The following is a 21,078-nucleotide window of genomic DNA, read 5'->3' on the forward strand; positions in this document are numbered from 1 at the left end:
ACACCTTCCAAGAAAACAAGGTGAGCTGTTGATCAAAGGGAAGGGTTGGACCCTGTGGAAGAAGGGGTTCAAGCACACAGAGACAATAGGGATTAAACTCTACCAATCCTGTGTTTCAGGCCCAGTCTCCAGTCGAGTAGACTCCAGAGAAGGGTTCGAGGTCGTAAGAGGTCAGAACAGGCTGAGTGACCTCCCCGTGGATACCAGGTGAGCATTACACCTACCTAACGAAACTAAAGATAGTCTGTGTCAGTAAGTTCAACTGAAAAGTCTGCTGTATCCAAAACCTATACTTGCCCTCACAATTAATGCAAAACAATGTGTAGCAATGTCAACCATAAACTAAGCAGTGATTCAAACATTATGTTCTGAGCTGTTATCCAGCTCTGGCTTACTCTTCTGCCTCTTTTTTACCAATATCATTAAGTTCACTGCAATGTTCAATTTGCCTTTGTTTGGACTTGAAGAAAATAAAGTTACATACTTTGTAAGAATTTGGGTGATCTTCCCCAAGTTCAATACAGTTCCAGGGTGACACAGTTCCAAGCCACCCATACTTAAGGTTTTGTTTCCCATGTTTACTGTTCAAATATAACACAAAAAGAAGTATCTGTAGACTGGTTTTTCACAAGATTTTAGAACTCAGGGCTCCCTTCCCCAAGTGTGATGTTCACCGTCTGTTGTTTTCCTTCTTTCACCACAACAAACTTCTGATGTTCACTGTCAGTTGTTTTCCTGCTTTCACTACAGCAGACTTCCTTGTTAGCTTCTAGGGGTTTTCTGGTGTTGGTGCAGTTTTAGACCACACAGTCCTCCCATTACAGGTCATGCAACCAGGAACCTAGCATTTGCTTTCAATAGTTCTTTATTCACTATATATTAGTTCTCTGGTCTTGGAGTAGTTTCAGACCACACGGTCCACCCACTACAGGTCACGCAACCAGGAACTTCCAGGTTTCTTTCAAAGTTCACTATTTCGATCAACAGGAAGTGTCTTAAACCACCGATTCATCACTTTATCACATCTGTTGTTTCTTAATCTGGATTCTGCTTTATTTGAAAGCTTCTTGCGTTCAGATAAGTATTTCAGTTTGCAAAAGATGTTGCTTTCACGTATCAGCGTGGTTTTCCCTTGATAACGTATACCTTTGCCTGTTTCTTTCACTTTGGTATTCAATAAGGGTTACGGTTGCCTAAATCAATGCTTTCTTGCTTGTTTCATTCAATGCAGTAATTTACTGTTACTTATTTCACTCAGTTCGGTATTCAATAGAAGTTTTGGTATTCAATAAAAGTAACTTGGGTAATTTTCACTTGTTTCATTCATTTCGGTATTCAATAGAAGTAACTTTCATTAATTTCATTATGCATGTATTTTAGGTTCTTTTGATTCTAAATCCTGCTACAATTTTCATGGGTTTCAGAATCCCCCCGGTGATCAAGTGACCCCAGCACTTACCAGGGCACTGCTGCTACTCCACATGGCATATCCCCTTCTGCGGGAAAGCCTGCTTGCCAGACGCTCCTCGCAGTACTCTCTGGTGATCATGCTGAGCCTCGCTGATGCGGTCTGACTGCTCCAGCTATTCACCTCGTCTCCAGAGGCTTCTCCGACCTGCCCTATTCCTCTGGCAGATTCCCCAGGGATTCAGCAGGCATTCTGACATCTTGACTTCTACTTCTCCCGCACGGTTCCTTCTTCCACTGCTTTTCTGTTCCAACGCTCTCCTTCCAGCTTCATGGTTCCATCTTTTATACAGCTGTGGTGTAATAATGCACTGCAGGTGTGTTCCATCAATTATTGTTGGCTGACTATCATTAGTGGTACATGCCTGACGTTCATGTACCTCCTTCGTCCCAGTACCAAGAGGGTGAGAGGAATTAATCTGTACTACTCTCAGTTGCTTATTCTTCGTCTCAGTACTTGAATGTATTTTAAAGTGGGATGAAGTGGAACACTTTTATAATGGCCACAAAGGCTGGGGGAGGTTAGATTGGTTATCCAAAGGATAAGGGGGATACCATGTCTCGCCTAAAGGTACCTCACTCCCAATCCCCAAGGACCCTCCACCCAGGTGGTCCTCATTCACTTGTCCATCCCCAAGGTGAGGATCCAACAGTGATGGCCTTTCCTTGGCCACCTGCATAGAGGATCAAAGGGGAATAGGAGTGAGAATACCCTCATATTAGACAGTTTGCCTCTCCAAGACACACATTCTCAGAGTTTTGTTATGGGCAAGGTGGAATAGCCCCGATTCATCATTGAAGGACACCAATGGTGTGGCTTCACTGTGCGTGCTCCACAGGGGCTGGTATTCATGTGAAGTAGGTTTACACAAGCTGATTGTGTGAATCCTGTCCATGTGCCATTTGGCCAGCCATGGGCATGGGTGGTGCATGTGGCTGAGGACGATGTCCCTCCTTCATCCCTCCTTCATCCCTATTGGTGTGCAGGGCTGTGTGGCAACATTGTGCAGGACACAAGATGCCACAATGATGTTCATACTACTGGTGGGGCATTTAGCAATACACCACTAGAGTGGTCAAGGGAGCGGGACTGTGACTTGAGCGCCCCAAATGTGCACCCCACTATTCCCCTATTGGCTATCTGTGTTGCGTTGTACCTTACCTCGGCTGGTGTGGCAGAATTATGGAATGGCATGAGCAGGAATGGTAAGAGCAGGTAGGCACTGTATCATGCAACTGTGCAAATGGTAGTTGCTATCACTGATTATCATGCTCTGTTATGGTCTGTTATTCTGTCTCATGTGACTGCATGCATGTGCGGGATAGTTGATACTCACCAATGAGCCAGGTGTTGCCAAAAGTTCCCTATCCCATGTCCCGGTATAGTGGTGATTGGTGGTAAATGTTGCTGTCATGTGTGTAACCAGGGAAATTTGCATTGACATGAATTATGGCTTCCTTATATTCGCAGATGACCTTGACATTGATTGAATGATAATGTTTCCGGTTGAAGTAAATGTGCTCAGTCACTCAGGGGGGTGGGCGGGGGCTGTAGCACAACATGCGTGCAATCAATGGCTCCAAGTACCCATGGGAAGCGTGCTATGGCATAAAACTACTGGCACACTCTCTGCATTGCCTGCATTGTGTGAGCCATGTTTATGTGCCTGCACACACATGATGTGATGCTGTGCAATAACTTGTGTAGGCACCGGGGTTGCATGACCTACAATACACCCCCAACAATGGTAGTGGCGTGCTGGAAAGAGCCTGTGGATACCAAATGTAGGGCTGACAGCATCTACTCCAGGCCTGTGAGGGAATGGGAGCAGGTGGAGGGTGATGCAGCTCTAGGATGATATGAGGAGGGAATCTGTACCTTGCATACACCTCGTCATCCGGCATCTCAAAGAGCATTGTATGTGGGTCGAAAATCCTGTCCCTCACCATCCTCCTCCTCCTTCCATGGACGTACACGATTGCTGCCACTATAACTGGATTTATCCTGGTAGAATCACATTTGAATGGAGTGCATTGCATGCTTCATATAACTTTCCTTTGTGCATTGTACATTGTGCCTTAAATTATGTGGCGGTAAGATCACAAGGTTTGCCTGTGCCTTTTCCTGATGTGGAGCTGCGTTTTGTAATCCATGAATTTGGTTAGGGTTGTGCTTGCCCACATAATTCCTCGTTTTTCCTCATTTTGCAGTGTCAATGGGGAATATTCATGTTCCGCCCCTTATCTGTTTCTTTGAGCAGGCCCTTCCCACACTTTGTGTTGTGTGTCGTGCAAAGCGGTGAGCACCATACAAAGTTGTGAGGTCACGCAAAGTCTGAGGCATGAATCAGGAAAATGAGTTTTGCGTGCTGCAAAGTATATGTTTTGGCACAATGTGCCTTTGCAGGGTTCCAAACGATTCTATGAATAAAGCCGATAATCAGGTGGTGTGCCTCCGAGGACCAAATCCAGTAACCAAAATGATTGCATCCACTAAAATCAGTTCTTTTACTGTACATCTCGTAATGGGGCACAGAGTGGAGTAATCGAAAACCTTTTTGAAGAACATGTACTTGAAATGGCAACAAAAAGAAAGATACATTTTGAAAAATAGACATTGGCCCTCATTAGGACCCTGGCGGTAAGGGGTTTGCGCCAGCGTTAGCTGCGCCGACCCCTTACCGCCAACTACGAGTTCCCATAGCGCCATGGTCATTTTTCCGCCCGCTTTTTGCGGGCGTAAAAATCCATGGCGCTATGGGACCTTGGTGTTAATTACGCCACCGTAATTTACGGTGGCGTAATTAACTCCTTCCCCACTCCCATTGAGCCCTATGGGGCCGAAATGGGAATGGGGAAGGGTAAATGGGTCAATGGGGACTTACCGCCCCGCCGACCTCGGAATGGGGCGGTAAGTCCGCCATCCGCCATGGCGTAAAGGGACTTTGCGCCATGGCGGAAAAGTCCGCCGACGGCAGAAAAAATCCGCCAGGGTCCTAATGAGGGCCATTGTTAGAAATTACAAAACAAATCACAAAACACTTAATACATTTTTAACGACCCAAAATAATGTTCTGCCACTGCGAAAACTAGTCTTCCCATTCCCAACGGCATGTATATGTAGTTTTAAAAAATGTGTTATTTTTTCCGGGGTTTTTGGTTTATTAAAAATTCCATTTGTTTTTTTTTCATTCGTTAAAATCATTGCATACCATTGTTACAGTACGTAACTATCCTACAATTGACAACAATAGATTTGTGCATGCTAGTGGTAGGCTCTCCATGCCATTATAAAATCTACGGCCTTATTACACAAATTGAGGTCCTAGGAAAAACAAATCAAAGTGTCACTTGTTCTGGGTCACTATTTGGTAATGCAGACGGGGTAGCAAGGCTCCTGGAAGTGTATGTCAGCAAAATCAGTGTGGGCTCAAAGAGAGTGGTTCACTCTTTTTTTTTAATAGGGCATGCTTCATACATGTGAGAGAATTTAAATTTCCAGAATGCATGTGTTGAGTTAATTAAGCCTGAACATATGTGATACTACCCTCCACACTTGTGCCTCTCAGAAGGTGATGGTGACATGCTAAAAAAATAAATAGACACCATTTCTACATTTGGGTTTTATTTTCTCTGCACTGGAGCATTGCTGTGAACTATATGCCATATCCTTAGAGGAATTGTGTGATTTACTTCAAGAATTACTGACTCACCTACCTTTTGAATTTCCCTCAGCCTTTTCTAATCCATACCTTTCGTGTGGTTTGCTAGGTTTTGCTTGACTTACGTCATGAAGAATTGTTAAATGGTAATATGGTCCCGAGGTCTGTATAAGTAAAGATTGCTCATGCAGTGCACTGGGCCGCATAGCAGTAGGCGCACCCTATTGGTGGTGAGTCACAAGTAGTGTAGGGTCTGGACGCAACCATCGTTAGAGTGGCCATTGGCCACAATGGCTAGTTTCCAATAGAAGGCATAATGAAAGTAATATATTTGATGTTGAAGTTATAATAATTCTGTTAGGGTACAAATGGAAAAACACAATCAATTTCATTTTCATGCCTGCCCACAATTACTTGGAAAATGCCACTGGCTGTATTCATATTCATTTCTCTTTCTGTGAAGACAAGAACATCAGTCTCGCTGGTTGTATGTGCTCCTGACAATCGCAGCACCATAGATGAAAATGACAGTCCCCATCAGCCGTACATACATTTGGATTTGTAAATCATCACGTTTGAAAAATATTGTATCAAGATGTAGCCAATGAAAGGTGGCAGTTCTGCGTTCTTTGACAACTAAGTTGTCCTTTATTACATTACTTTTTATTCCAATGCTAAAACGAATAAAGGATGCTTTTTCGACAGCTGCATCCTTTAAGCATCAACATCTCAATGCGTTTTCTGTTATATACGACAACATTGCACAATGTATATTCCGTTTATTCGTTTTAATTGTCATGTACACAGTGTCAAAATCACTATCTTCACAATGTAATTGGTTATTTTGTATTGGTTTGTGAAAAGATGTATTGGGTTATGTCTATCACATGTTTTAAATGTCACTGCATTAATTATATTGTATGAATTTGGATTTGATCTAAAATTGTATTGAATAGTTGTTTAAATCCGCTTATTCAATAAAAGAAAAATATATATAATTGATTATCTATAACACGCTTAATACTGAAGAAATTTCTAAACACAGACCATGGTGTCTCTGCGTCATCTTGATTCCAAGACCAGCGTGTTGCCCCTGAGCTATCCACTCGGTCCCACCCTGAGCTATCCTCTCAGTCCCACCCTGAGCTATCCTCTCGGTCCCACCCTGATCTATCCTCTTCGTCCCAACTAGCGTCGTATCCTAATGAGAGGTGAAATTATGCTGCAGGATTAGGGGTAACAACATTTCAAATATCATGCACGAAAGATCCATATTTCGCTCCCTGGCTTGATATTACTAAGTTGGAAGAATCTTAACTATTGTTGGTTGTGTCATTACAAAGATTATGTGTCATGGACATTTGTAATCTCTGTGGTTTGTGAGTTGATCTTTCCTCTTTCCTCTTTGATCTTTCCTCACTACAAGAACCTGCATCTCGGGAAGCAGTCATTTACTTCTGTTTGCTTATCATGGTTAACCCTACTTGAAAACGAACTGCACAAGGCCATGCTTTTCTTCGGAATGGCACTAGTCTTCACTCACACTGATGCATGCAGGTGTAGCCATATGCAGAATGTCACCTTGTTACTGTCCTGCACTGCAAGTACTGAATGCCAACCTCAAGATGGTGCTTGACATCTATTGGCATACTTGATTCTATTTGTAAGTATATATATACTTGTATGCACATTGTAACCAGATCATTGGGAGTGTATCTTTTTACAAGTTGAATTTAAGAAAATTGGAGCAGCTTTGGGAGCTGTGTTCTAACCTCTATGCGGGTCCTCTACTTTTTAAAACATTTGTTTTACTGCTGCTTAAATATATAAACAAAGAAAAATGTCTTACACGTTCATAATTTCTGTACACACTACTTTAAATACAACCTCATTCCAAAAGAAACAGCAATACAATATCACAGAAGCAGAGACTGAGGTATTGAAAATATTATAATCCTATGAAAACATTATTAAGAATGCCGAAAATGGTGGGGCCATTTGTGCTGTGGATAAGGAACTGTATATGGTAGCCTGACAAAAACTAATGGAAGATATTAGAAGTTATGAAAAGATTTCACTAGAGACAACATGCGATTGAAAGACCTTATCAAAGGAAGAAGTGAATTTGCATTTAATGCACATTGAACAAGTAAGGAAGAAGTGGAACCTTTACCACAATATCATCGAAGAACTTCCACATTTTATGTATTATTTAAAATCCATGAGAACCTGTAGACACCAACCTTTTTAAAAAATATGCAGACTTCTTCTTCAAATATTATCTCTAAATTGAAGTGTCATATTCAAGATACAACACGAATGATCAGAACTGGTGAGAGTTGGTATTTATTTATAGTACTCCTTGGTGACTAAGAACATTGATTTACTATATTGTATGGGAGGAAAGGTTGTTTAGGCCCTCTCCCCCCCATTCCCGTCCGATCATGCACACTATGCTCAACCCACGTCTGGCCATGCGCCTCTGGCCAAAGGTGCCGGACAGTCTTGGGACGATACATACGGGTGCAACATCCACAAGAGGGCTTATTACCAACTCCATTTTGTATGAATACAGACTTCATTTTGTATCTGCGCTAATAGGTCTCACAGAAAGGCCAGCCTGCAGGCTCGCACCTCTCCCCCTGGGTCCGCGCACAGTTAGCCAGCTACTCTCCCCTCCACCCCCCCTCTTGTGTCTCTGTGACTGTCCTGTTCTCATGGAAAGCAGAGCGTGAAAGGCTACAAATAAAACACTGTATCTCTCGCCTTCCCCCTTACATCACTGCCCTGTGAATGACCGGGACAGTGCCTCGTCCTGGAAAAAAACATTTATCTCCAGAAACCTGCCTCTTTATATTCAGATGCTTCCCCACAAGATATACAACCTGTGTAACCCCCCAACCTTATACCCTTTTGATGTGGCAGTTGCATGCCCCACGTCTGCTTCCACACTGTTTCACCCACAACACTAATCCTATCTGAGACTATAAATTATCTCCTGCGTTAACGAGTACTGAAGCTGTCCCTATGAGATGTAACAGAACGATTGACAAATAACCCATCTAATTGATGGCAATGAACACGATATCTAGATCCACATGCTCTTGTTCTATGATACAGGTTAATTGTTTTCCAGTACTGTATACACTTGTAAATGTATTAGATGCTAGGCGACTCATGTGTTGTGATGTAAAATGTATGGTCCACGGAGCCAATGTAAATAGAGCAATCCCGTAGCACAATGACTATTGTGTGTATGAAGAGACAGTTCACAAGATAATGATAAGCCCCCTTTCTACCTATTACAGATGAAGTCAAGGAAAACATGTTCGAACCCCATTGCAATGGTTTACTCTTAACTTTATTAATTGAAATAGGCCACACCTGGCTAGTCGCAGGGCCTTCTCTCTGTCTCCAGCAGCGCCGTGCACAGCGAGTGTACAGGTCCCCACCTTTTATCCCTACTCATGATAGTGCAGCTGCCAAAGGCCCACTTCTCACAGATTCCTTAATGTAACAAATGTATCCTCTCATCCTTCCACTTGGCCCACATGGAGTGTTCACCCATGCCCCATGACACAGATGACCCCATACCTTTCTCCCGATCAATGATGCAAAGACAAGTGTATGTATATAAAAAAAAGTGAAATATATGCTTCTCCCCCCACCTGTCATAATGTCGACAGTTGTTTTTTATGGATGTCTTTTATTTTACACTTTGAAGTGGTGTTTAGTTTAGAGAGCTAGTATAAATCACCTTATCCAGAACTACGCGACCTTCACCTCACACTGACCAGCCCAGCTGATGCACGTGATGTCCGCCTTCCCGCCAAGCAACTATCCAATCATCTGGAGGCGGTTCCTATGAAGCTATACTGGATCTGCGGCTCTTCCAATGAAATATAACTTTTGTACCTTATACAATTTCATCACTAATGATATTGTAACACTTTGTAATGAAATGACAGTGTATTGTTGGGCAGAGCGCTCTCGAATTATGTAGAGTCCTCTGCTTGCCCTATTTCACCCGCACTTGTTCTTGGTCTCATTCCCTCCTGGGGTGTGTCCATTATTGACTCTCATTGGGGAGTTCTGATTGTTTTTTCGGGACTGCCCACTTTCATTTGGTGAACCCTGGATGTGATTGCGTCCTTCCGTTCCTTCTGGCACAAGATGTCCCCGGCCACAGCAGAGACCTAGGGCACGCCCCCTCAAGAGCTGCCCGCCTATGGCAACCAGTACACCTAGACGTGCACACGCAGTAGGGCGAGAGGGTGTACGGGTCCCGGCTTTGCAAAAACCCACCGTACCACACGCCAGAGCCGGACGCGGCCATTGAGTCCGGAGGGTCTCGAATCAAGACAGACATGTGATTATCAAGTGCAAGTGACATTAAAAGACAGAATTGGGAGGGAAAGAAAAAGTAGTTCAAGCAGTCAGATAAAAGGATATTGGACAGAGGGAACACAGAGGGGAGAAGGGTCATCTAATATGGGGAGAATTTTTGGGTCTATTATTATTCTTTTCTTTCTGCATATGGCCATTAGGACAGTTAAGGAGATTATGAGGTGAAAGGGGATACGGGAACCTAGCAGCGCCAGGGGATGGAAGGCGACGCCGCATAGTACTATCTGGACTAGTTCAGGATAAAAAGAGGAAAATAAGTGGAAACTGTAGGAGACCTATATATGGAGAAGACTCAGAATAGTATTTAGAAACGCTTAATCTTTTTTCTTTTTGGTAAGGGACACTCATAGATAGGAAGGGAATAGTCCATAAGGGACTAAGAGAGGGGAGCGGGCTAGAATATCTGTGGAGAATATTGCAAATAAAAAGGAACAAGTAGGGAGGATTTGTGTTAAGTGTTAAATGTGGTTTGTCCAAAGGTCCTGTGGTGTAAATATATGTTGTTTATGTTTGCTGAGCGCTATGTTTTATGAGTAAATAATAACAATGGAAAGAGCCATTGTAAAGGTGATTTAGAAAATGTTTTGCTCTTTTTCAAGATAGTGTAACAAACCTCAAGTGATAGGAGGTATTGTCACAGAAGGAGACTTAGAATGGGATAATGGAGGGTGTTAATTTGATTATATTGTCTAGCTCTGACACACAAAATGAAGAAGGGTATTGATAGAATTGCAATGGGTGCGGAAACACCACTTTCACGCATCTGTCAAAGTTTGCCAGGATACACAGACATGATCCAGAAGTATCATGATCAGTGGATCACAGATCTGAAAGGAGAAGGTTGGTCCCAGGTATGGCCCCAATGGGGGCCCTTTGACAAAAGTGTCCTAGACATGGTGGCAACATGTTTGTTTGTAAAAGACAAAGGAAAACAGCTCCAGAACAGATGAGAAATATTAGATGTGTGGAGGCTATTTGAAGACATACCTGCGAGTAAGGTAAAAGGGCACGGTGCATCTCCCCTGGCAGCACTGAAGCACGTCTTTGTTTATTTTAGCAGTCAATAACTAGCTGACATTTCTATTAACTTTATGATACTGAATTACTGATACAGTTAACCTGCAAACCAATGGTTTTTCGTGTGTGGAGATATTAGGAGACCAGTTTCTAATCCCCAAACAACAGGTGTCTAGCACACATTCAACACACTTCATATTGATTTTCTGCGTGTGTCCTGCCCCCAGTCTACCATTTCTCTTATTTTTCTCCCCTCCACTGCCTGGATCATTGCCATACTTTTTGTCATTAATAGAAGTGATGAGTTTGTGCTCCAATTGACTGTATGAGAACCCTACCTACTGTAATAAAGAGATATATATTGCTCCTCCACCAAACACAGCATACAAACGCAGTCTTGCATGTACAGCATCCGTCGATGTGATAAACGTGTTGCTTTTTATACAAAGTAAAATGAATGGGATTCGACCACAGAAGTAGCTTTTACTTTATTTAAAAGCCAAAACCCTGATAACGAAACATAACATAACATGTGCCCTCATTGTATCATGGTCACTGTTTTAGGAATTGTCTGGAGTGGTGATTGGGTGTTTTACATTACCTGGTCAGCCGGGATAGACCACTCTATAATGTCGCCACAATTCCCTTAACCGACCCTTTCTGTTACTGATTTCATTGGGGGGCAAGTGAGAGGTATGTTATGGTGTGTGCCGTGTTGGTCCAGTTGCAGTGCATGCTATATGCCCCTAATAATCACTAGACAGAGCCCAATATAACATTAGGAAAAGCCTACAATTTGGAGGGCAGCACAGAATTTGTGAAATGATAGGCAAGAGTGTAAGTAATACCATCGCATTAATGGGAGTATATGAACACTTATTGTATTGTATTGTACGGGTATTTATAAAGCACAGTCAAAGACCAAAAGTCATCAAGGCGCTGAGGAGAGTGGAAGGCTGTAGACTCAGAGGGTTTAAAACAAATTAGTTTGTCAGTGTTTACGAAAGGGAATAAAGTCAGAAGTATTGTGGATCTAAGGGGGTGGCACTTTCCAGAGCGTGGGGTCTGTGGGATGTCTTAACCCACTTCTCCAAGCCCTGCAACATCACTGTGCATTGCTGGCAGCAGAAACCTCAGAAATGGACGCCGGAAAGCATGCTGCTCGCTAGAAAACACCAGAAAGTGTGCAGTGAAAAAGCTGAAAAATAGGCCGCCATTGACTTTTGCCTATGTCAGTGGTAACACAGGAGACCACTGCAAAAACCCATCATTTGGCTGCCCACAGAGAAAAATCATTGCAAAAGAAACAAGTTGTTTCAAAAATCCGTTTTTATTTGGTGTCAAATTTGCAAAAATCATGGCTCACAAATCACCCAAAAAGATCCAACCTCCTTGTTGGGTGGTCAACATCATTCTCCTTTAAGTATCGACACAAATATAAGGTCCACAGAAGTATGTGTTATCTGAACAAAGTCCACTTTTGAGGATTGCTTGCTGCAAGAAATCTGTCAAAAATGCGTGTAATACCGTTACTCACCTCTATCAGAAGTCGGCGATTTAAAACCATTTTGTGTAAAGTTGTACATTGAACCCAAACTATGCAAAAGAAAGACTTGCTATCAGAAACCTAAGAGGTGGAGACAATTCAAAACTATATTCTGAAAAGGCTTGAAGAAATTGTTTGTTGTATGTGTTCAAAATGTGAGTTATATTATAAGATAAGACAATTTTTAGACATTGGGTTTAGGAGTTAAAGTTTCCCACATTGTGCTTCAAACAAATTCCACACCTCTCCCTGAACAAAGAAAACTTCCCCCTGCCCTTGGCTAAGAGATTGACAGGCTTTTGTTAAATGGATCTAGGAGAGGCACCATGTCCTGTTGCTCTGAGTGAAGACAATGGAGACTTTGGGCTGATTAGAAATGCTAATTCGGGTGTGACTGACAACAAACTGCTCCGCCAGGAAGAAGGACATGTGACCTCTGAGTCAGCCCAGCTCTGGAGGCGGACCAGACTCAAATGCGGATTTAATATTGGAGTAAATATATGTTTTAGAAAAATGCTTATAACAAATTCCACTGAACTGACAAAAATGTGAAACTTTGAGATTGTTAAAATGAAAAATTTGCACAGAGTTTAAGACTAAGCTGGAATCCGTGTGATGTTCTGAGACTGAACCCCCTGAATTTATGTTCATGTATTGTGTTTATGCTAGGAACATGAAAAATGACAGAAATGTGCTCAGATGGGACATGCATGCATGTATAAAAATTGGTGCAGAACTAACATTGAGAAACCCACCAAAAGCGTGAAAAAGTTGTCATTTCTGAACCAAAGCTCTTAGGAAGATGAGAGTTGAACAGAAATGTACCTTAGGCAATATGTCATGTAATTTATGTAGTATTAACAAGTTGTGTATATTGTAAATATGTGTTTTATGAAAAATAAGATATACTGTACAGGGACAAAGGGGAGGGTTTTCCCCTAAGCCATAAACATGACACATGATGACACAAGATGGCACGCTGCTCCTTTCTCCAATCAGTGGACAGGGAATTCCATGATTTATCAGATCCTTAGAGGGTTGGGCATAGAGAATCAGCCTCCCCACAGACTTTGGAAATACATAAATAGGGACTGCTGAAGACAGAACACACACACTTTTCCACTCATCAACCGCTTTCTTGGCGAAGCACCCTGCAGGAAGATCCAGACATGGATCCAGAAACCAGATTCCAGAACCAAGCTCTAGAACCAAACTCTAGAACCTTGAAGCAGAGAGGCCTAACCCAAGAAGCTGAACCCTTTTTCAGCAGGCCTCAGAATCTTTTGCAACCTGATTCTAACCCCTAAACTTCCACGGGGCCTAACCAAACCATTTAACAGCCTGGCCGAGCTATTTTGCTATTCTAGCTAAGAACCCAGTGCCAGAACCCAGATCCAGACCCAGAGCTGTATCCAGAACCCGCCAGATCCAGTACAAGAGGCCGCACAGACAAGAGTGCCATGGGGAGAGCAGAACCCAGTGCCTGATCCTGCCCGATGGCGAGAGAATCCCAGCCAAACCTTTCACCAGATCTTTGACGGGGCCCACTCCATTCCAAAGACATAGGAGTGAGTATCTAGTCTAGAACTGTCCATAGTCATCTCTTAGTTTAAAGTAATCCTATTCCAACCATTTCAACCTATTCAGAACTGCATTATAGAATCTTGTGTCCATCCTGAATTCTTCTCATTATATTGTCTGTGATAATTGTAGCAATAATCATCTTTGCGCTGATATTTTTCTGAAGAGGGACAAGTGTTTTGACGGACAGAAGTCAGAGCGGAGGCGCCGCTGTTCTGGTGGCTGTCATGAGTGTCTTGCTTCTTCATAGCTCCTTAGTATAAGTCCATATTGATTCAGAATCTTTAAAGCGCAATCTGTCATTTTGAAATCTTGACTCTTTTTCTGAAAAATCGATCTTCACAAAAACGTCTGTAACTTTTGAAGCACACGTCCTCGAAATTAAATTTAACTGTCATATTGAAGCTAAGATCCTAAGCTTTCTAACGAACCTAAAACGACATTCCAATTCGTTATAGTTTTCCGTATTCGCATTTTCACGCACGCGGAAAAGTTGCTGTGAATTGCATTTTGGTTAGATTTCACCACATGTCAGAATAGCTGTTTCTTGTTTGCAACTGCTGAATTTCGTTTTCAATCTGATAATCATTCATAATAATTGCTAGTGTTGACCTGAACCAATCCAAAGTAACTCTCACTAGTGCTAAATCCCATTTAGCAAATTAAAGTCATTTTTAGCATTTTTCACTTTCATTGCAATCACATTCATAAGCATATTGAGCTGTTTTAAAATCATAACTGTTCTCTCTAAGCTTGCTGGGGGAACTGGGATTGAACTGCATTATTGATTGTATTCCTGAAACCTGTGTGCCCTCACTTCTATCTCTTCATATTGCATAGTGGGGGGAGTGAGTAGTCACAGGGGAAAGAGTGATCATATTTTCTTTTGTGGAAATCATATCAAGTTTTATTTCTGTGCTGCATTCTTTCCTATTATTGAATTTCCTTGAATCCATATAAAGTATTCTCTGCTACAGTATCCTTCCTATTCCTACTCCTAACTGATTAAAGAGTTTGTTGATATTGTAAAATTACCCATTGCTGATCATTGTTCATATTCATAAGTGTGCTATTCAGATATTATTCTATTCATAAAAGTCTGATATATATATTGTTCAATTCTTCAAATAAACCTTTTAATTTGCAAAACACACCTACATCTTGGCTCAGTGAGGTCGGGGAGATTGAAAGAGAGGGGCGTTATATAAGGGTTCATCATCCAGATTTAAAGAACTTTTGACATAAAAATGTAGAAATAAGTGTTTCCATTGGGCATCCCATACTAGGCATTGACTTAGTTGGAATGCCGGACTGAAGTCACTTACATGTCGAGTACTGCAGTGACTGATTGGCCGAGAGGAGGATTATTTTGGATTTAAGGTAAAAGTCGGGTATTGAAGGAACTCGGCCCGGCGTTGTGGGTGGTACGGTGGACGAGACATAAGGTATTAAATTTGATTCAGGTCCTAACCCTGAGCCAGTGAAGTTGGCAAAGAAGGTCAGAAGAGTGAGCAAGTCTGGGGGCTTTCAAGGCAAGGAGAGCTGTTGCATTTTGGAGGATCTGCAGACTTTTTAGCAGTACCTAAGCTTGGCCAAGATGGATACCATTGCAGTAGTCTAAGGAACCCATAATGGAGGCTGTTACAATATTAGATCTGGACTCTGCGGGGATAAACAGAAGAACTTTTTTCAGTATCTTGAGCTTGGTTGAGCCCGACCGGCAGACTGTTGAGGTTTGAGCTTCTCTAGAGCCTGAGGACATACATTTGATTCCTAGGCTATTGACTCCTGAGGAGGGTTCAGGGCAGGGTCCGAGAGAGGTAGGCCAATAATCACAGGTGCATGGTTGTTCTGCGTAGTTGGATCTGACCAGTAATATCTCAGTTTTATCTTGATTAAGTTTAAGCCAGTTACCATATGTATTACCAAATCATGCATCAGACATCTCTTTATGCACCAGAGGACATAGGCAGTGCAACATCATGTGGACCAGAAAGTGGGTGTATATAACCACTCGCTCTACAATTTGAACAGTTTTGCACCCGTAATCTCCTAGGAAAGCCATTTACAAGCATGGCTTGGAGAATGTACAGTCTGCCATCACAGTGCATACAAGCAATGTGCAGGTTTCTTGACCACAAGACATAGGCAAGCATAAACAGACATGTGAGGATACATATCCACACTGCTGACTTCTGAGAGTCCTGAAAAATACTGACTCTGCATACTTGGTTTACTGTGCACTGACTGCATGCCAAATCTATTTTCAACAGATGAGATGTCCAGTGACCCAGAAGCTCATGCAACCCATGGTACCCTTACAACCTCTGGACCAAATGTCTCTGCCAGCACCACCAGGCCCACTACCACCAGCACTCCCACCACCAGTGGCATTGAATGTGGATGGAATTTGGGGTAAACAAAGGAGGGCAAAACCAGGCCAGCACAGACCTCTATCCCATTGGCATCTGTGGCCAACTGCCCTACCCCATTGGTGTTCTGTGATGACACTCTTTAGAATATACCAGTTGAGGAGTTGCTGCCACTGGATATTGGATTATCTTTTGAAGGCATCTACCCCTGTGCACACACTCAGGAGTAAATACAACCCAATAGGGAATAAAGCCAAGAGATAGTTTTGCAAGGATACAAGGTTTCACACGAACACAATGCAAGTGTCAGCAAAGAACTCTGCTGCCTGAATACATGGGCAGCACATTAAGAAGGCCCAAAGCGTCATCATTGACATCATTATATACAGTAGAAATCCACATAATTGGTTGGTGAGAGCATATATATGGGCCTGCTCAATAGGGGAGGCCAGGTGCAAATTGGCTGGTTCTTTCTCGGCGATCTGGCTCCACGTGGGTCAGCTGTGCTCATCTTCACGGTGAAGGTCAGGGCATGCATAAAACAACAATGTTTTTCAGCTAAACTAAGCTACTAAGATGGACTAGTCATTAATTATTATTCATTATGACAAGCACCTGGGCGGCACAGGGAAGGGGTGCCATGGAGACGGGAGCATAAAATACAGTCACACTGACCCCGACATTCATGGCTTCATTGATACTGCAGTTCCCGCACCCAAGGTCACCCCCAGGGGGTTTGATCTATGATTTACCCTTCCAGGTACCTCATGAAATTGGAGACATGTGTTGCGATTGGAGAGATATAAAGTCGTGCAGGCTTTGGATCTGTGGTGCTTAAGGCGTGGGGGTCAGACGGTGAAGTGTGGCCGGCTCCGGCCTGGTGGGGGTCAGAGGCCCAATGGCAGTTAAGTGGTGATGTATGAACTGCGCGCAGTGCCTGGTACTGTTGCACGCTCTTCACAGGGTACATTTCTGGAAGCGATACTAGATATTCACAACATTGAAGGGATAGGACGGAAATGGACTTCCATGGGAACAGGGTTCGTGCGAGCCAGGCCTTGTGGGCCGATAGCTTAGCACGTCTGTGTGAACTGGGGACGCGTGCATCACAGGCCATCAGCATGTCTTGCCTTGGCCTAATACAAAATGGTGTCGCGGGGCAGGCACATAGCTAGCACTATTCGCCTATTTCTATGTGCTACGGGGCTTTTATATGTGCCCTGGCGGTGGGGTCTATTCCTCCCTTTAGGTTATATCACTTTGTCTAACTTGGAAGTGCCTAGGAGGGGTGGGATAGGCTCATTTCCATCCCAACACTGTTGTTGGTGACACAACAGGCACTCAAAATGTCTTATCAAAGGACCCACTGGATGGTAGTCATCGTCAACAGGGTGATACTGACTCTGATGGGGATCATTATAGGTGGGTGCCACTGGAAGGGGTGCTGACCCTTGTCCACGTCCACTGTCATACTGTGTACGACTGTGAGTGGCCAGGTTGTGGCCAATTATATTTCCTTGGATACGCACCATCAAGCCATCAAAATGCTCTCCATATCATGAAGCAGAACCAGGGCTGCCAGGAAGATTTGGTTAATATGCTGGTCTATGTGAAGGAGGACATTAGAAAAAACATCATAGATCTGACCAGATCGTTGAGCAACATAATGCGTGGCTCTGTGCATTAATAGATGCAAACGCCATACGTATTGAGAGAAAGAGAGTTTGGGAGTCAGTGAAGGCAAAATATCATAGCTTAGACCTTGTGTCTGTGATACTCAAGAGGTTTGAGCACTGCTGGAAATGCTTCAAAATGTCAATATTCAGGATCAACAACATCATCTACAGCAGCATCCACAGCGTGACGAGCCCCCCCCCACACATTTCCTTTTTAATGTCAAACCTCTTCTAGCCCACTTGGTCATGGGAAACGTTTATCTCACCATCGAGTTGGTATAGGAATCTGAGGTGCGTAGTGATGTTTTTTGCAGTGTGTGGGCAGGGGAAATTGGATTTGGGTTGTTTCAGTGGGTGAGTTGGAGTGGTGTGTTGGGTATTTGAATTGGCTGGGGGCGATAGGTGACAGTGTGTGAAATGGCTATTGTAATCGAAGAAGATCAGTGGTGGTGAAAATTAATGTTTATTTCCTCAGGCATTAATGCAATCTGGTCTGGCTTTTGCAAGAGTTTGTGAAGCCTTCACGTGCCAAGCTGCTTCCCAAATAAACATTTCTCCTGTAAATGACAATATACATACTTCTGTGAGTCCAATTTGGAAGACATTATTTACCACAGTCTGATGTGTTTCCAAAACAACGATACATACATATGATTAGTATAGAAAGGAAAGCAAAGTTGTGAAAAAGGTTAAAAAAAGAAAATACACACATTGGCAAAGCCAATAGGTTTGGATTTAGGTGGCAGTGTTTATCTATATAGTAAAGGTAAAATGTATGAGTTTGATTATGTGGTTGAATCGATTGATGGGTCGATTAGTGTAATTATTTAGATAGCTGCTGGATGTTATTCTGTTAAAGAATGGGAATGGGTGGATTTGGGATGAATTGTGAAAGGGGGCTAAGGTTTAAAGATAGATGTTGAAAAGAGTTGGAAAAGCAAGAATCCATCCGGAACAATGATACATAGCACTAAAAAGGAAAAACACATAGTAGCGTGCCCACACAAACATCATGTTTACTCATTATAGCTATGCATCAACATAACAGGAAAGGTATCTTGCACTGTGTTAGGCAGAATTATATGGAGTATCCTTTGGGAACACCACACACAATTAAGACTATAAGTGACAATTCAAATTCACCTTTGGTACAAGCCTGTACTAGACAGTAAAAGTGTTAGCGATGGCTGAGCAGCCAGACTTATCTCAAGAGCAAGTGAGCAGTATCAATAGTTACACAAAGGACAGCAATTACTATGATTCAAACAAACACTGACTCAAGGTTTCTGAGTAAAAGAATAAACATTTATTTACACATCAGTGTATAACATCTCACTAAAGTAAAGCAGCTTAAATACCACACTCTTAATACATTATACCACTCCCAATAGATTCCAGACAAGTTAGGCTCACAAAATGAAGTGGGAGCAAAATGGTACTCCAGAAATTTAAAAGGGGGGAAAAACAAAGTTAGGCAGAAATTGAATAGCACCAACAGGTAAGTAAGCAGGGCAATTTAGAAAGAGGAACTGCAGTGATAGAATCAAATCAAAAAGGCTTAGTGCCAAAGTCAATAGGACAAAAGTCTTTTGCTGAAGATCACACAGTTCAGGGTAGTTCGCGGTTAAGTCTTTGCCAAGAGTTCCGGACAAAGTTGGTGGGAAGAAAAGTTAGGTTAAAGAGTAGAGAAGGACAAGCCCTTGGATTGGAGAAAGATTTCACACACTTTAACCGTGGCTGGGTGAAACGAACAACCGGATTTGAACAGTACCTTTCAGCGGAGAAGAAACTGTAGCTGTGGTGGACGTTCCAGGTAGTTCCTGCAGACTCACGGTTCCTGAAGCGACTGTCGGACTGACACAAAGTATGAAGACTGGAGGGTCCTGCACTACCCAGGGAAGAAACCAGCAGCAGAGCAAAGCAACAAATAAAAGGTGCGCTCCTTAAAACGCAAGCAGGGTCCGACCTTCCTGGCTATCTGGCCCACTGTAGCTCTGTACAGTGAATTGGACCAGAGGAGGCGGGTCCTGGCTTGCAGTTTGGCCGAACTGGTTGGTCCCACCAGCTCAGGGGAAGAAGATTCCTGGAGGATCTTCTCTGTCATTGGAGTTCGAGGATTTGGATCTGCAGCAGTGCTTCTCCGGGCGGTTCAGTCGTGGTAGGGGTCCTCTTCCATCAGCTCCTCATCGGTTCTTTCGTTCCAGTGGCGACTCCGCCTTACTAGACCCAGAGACCAGCTTTTTATGCAGTTTTCCCCCATTCACACAGCTTGGATGTCAATCACACAGCAGGGTGGCTGTCCCGGCGGGACAGTCACCACAGCCAATAATTTCAGAGTCCGACATGGGTCTCCAAGGAGACCCTGTGCAGGGAGTCCTAAACTACTCCCTCACATCCTGTCCCCCTCAGACACACAGGCGATAAGGAGGGCTTCTACGTAGAAGCCTGTGAAAAGACGGTGAACAAAGGAACCAAATCTGGTTTGGCGCTCAGAGTTAAACACGAGAAAGACTTTTACAAAAATAAATGGCGAATAAACCCATGGTCTAGCGGGTTTAAGTTCGAGGCTACCAAGGTAGCCTAAAACAATACCAAGGTTATTTAAGATAACCGCGGTAGGAAAAATAGGGTAGTTACCACTGCCACCAGACAAGTCTTGATGAAAAGGGAGTGAAGTCTCTGAGAAAAACAGACGAAAAGGGATAAGTATTAACCCTTTCCAGTACTCATGTAAGATGGTTTGTACTGGGTCTGTGGTTGTACAGAGGGTAATAAAGTTAATGACAACTTTATATGTTCTGGGAGACAGTAGTCAGTCCCAGAAAATGGAGTCCGAGTTGGGAAGTCTAAAAGAAAACGTGTCACTGCACTGAGGGTGCAGTGTAACACACAGTAAAAAGATGATGCCTTTGGAGTAGGTGAGGCTCCACAGTCTATGAACACAAAAATGTTAAACACACACAGCAAAACACATGTAAGAGTGGGAAAAAAAGGCTCAAACTCTTACCAGGTGAAAAAATAAATCCTACAAATCCAGCAAAGCTGCTGAGGGACTCAGTAGGTAAGGGAAATTAGCCATTCTGGAGAATTCTCCCTAACACACTGCCCCTACTTATCCAACCAAACCCATTCCCTTGGAGGTCCAAAGTGCAAAGAGACAATGAACATGGCAGGGGTTTTGCTGTAGAACATCCAATAACATTGATTAACATGAGTCGTTTGGCTGTGTGACCTATTTTAACATCGAAAATTAAACACACCAGGATTAAATATGGAATGCCATGGTTGTTCTCTTTAGCTGTGTGGCATGGAACATCAATCACCTTACAAGCCAAACCACCATCTCATAA

Source organism: Ambystoma mexicanum, chromosome 5q (genome assembly GCF_040938575.1).
Source record: "Ambystoma mexicanum isolate Mex_15411 chromosome 5q, UKY_AmexF1_1, whole genome shotgun sequence".
NCBI lineage: Eukaryota > Metazoa > Chordata > Amphibia > Caudata > Ambystomatidae > Ambystoma > Ambystoma mexicanum.